Source organism: Seriola lalandi, unplaced genomic scaffold (assembly GCF_002814215.2).
Source record: "Seriola lalandi dorsalis isolate HSWRI2012SDOR001 ecotype SW California unplaced genomic scaffold, Sedor1 jcf7180002054388, whole genome shotgun sequence".
Taxonomy (NCBI): Eukaryota; Metazoa; Chordata; class Actinopteri; order Carangiformes; family Carangidae; genus Seriola; species Seriola lalandi.
Window position 1 is genome coordinate 99,470 of NW_019524941.1, and position 825 is coordinate 100,294.

Sequence of the window (825 nt, forward strand, 5' to 3'; positions counted from 1 at the left end):
GCCGCCGCCGCCAAGAAACCCGCAGCGGCCAAGAAAGCCGCAAAGAGCCCGAAGAAGGCCGCCAAGAAGGCGACTACACCCAAGAAGGCTGCGAAGAAGGTGGCGAAGCCCAAAGCTGCCAAGCCCAAGAAGACTGGCGCTAAGAAAGCAGCCAAGAAGTAAATCTACAAAACTTTACTTTAAACACAACAAAAGGCTCTTTTAAGAGCCACCCACATATTTCACTAAGAGCAAATGTCCAGCCTCTAACTTACTCTTTATATATTATACAATTCCTGTTTTTGACACGTTATTTTTTTTTCTCCACTCCATTATAGAAAGTGTTTAGTAATGATCTATACGTCCCTGAATTAAACTGTCACATGACATTTTCCAACAGTCACAGGTAAGTAGCCAATTACTGTGGATGTAGAATAATGTTCGGTAGAACAGACATAACTTTGAATAAAGGTGATTTTAAAGTGAATAAACTAAATCAAAATCACTGCAGATGTCTGCAGTGATTTCCATTCAGAGGTGGATCTGCTTCATCCTGACACAACCACACCGCCACAGCTGTAGGAACATCACAATGAATGAATGAAATCTTATATGTATAATCTAGACTTGACATGTGATTATGTTGCCTGATTATATAAGGATATTATATAAGGATAATGAACCTATAGCCTTTAGCTGGTGTGCACATATAAACACAAGGATCCAAGAGCCATTGAAGCGTTTATTGAGTGAAGGAGTTGCTGAATGGATGGATGTTTTTTATTTTTCTGTACAATTAATTAAGAGTTTAGATGTTGCCATACAGACCATAGCACTAATGATAAA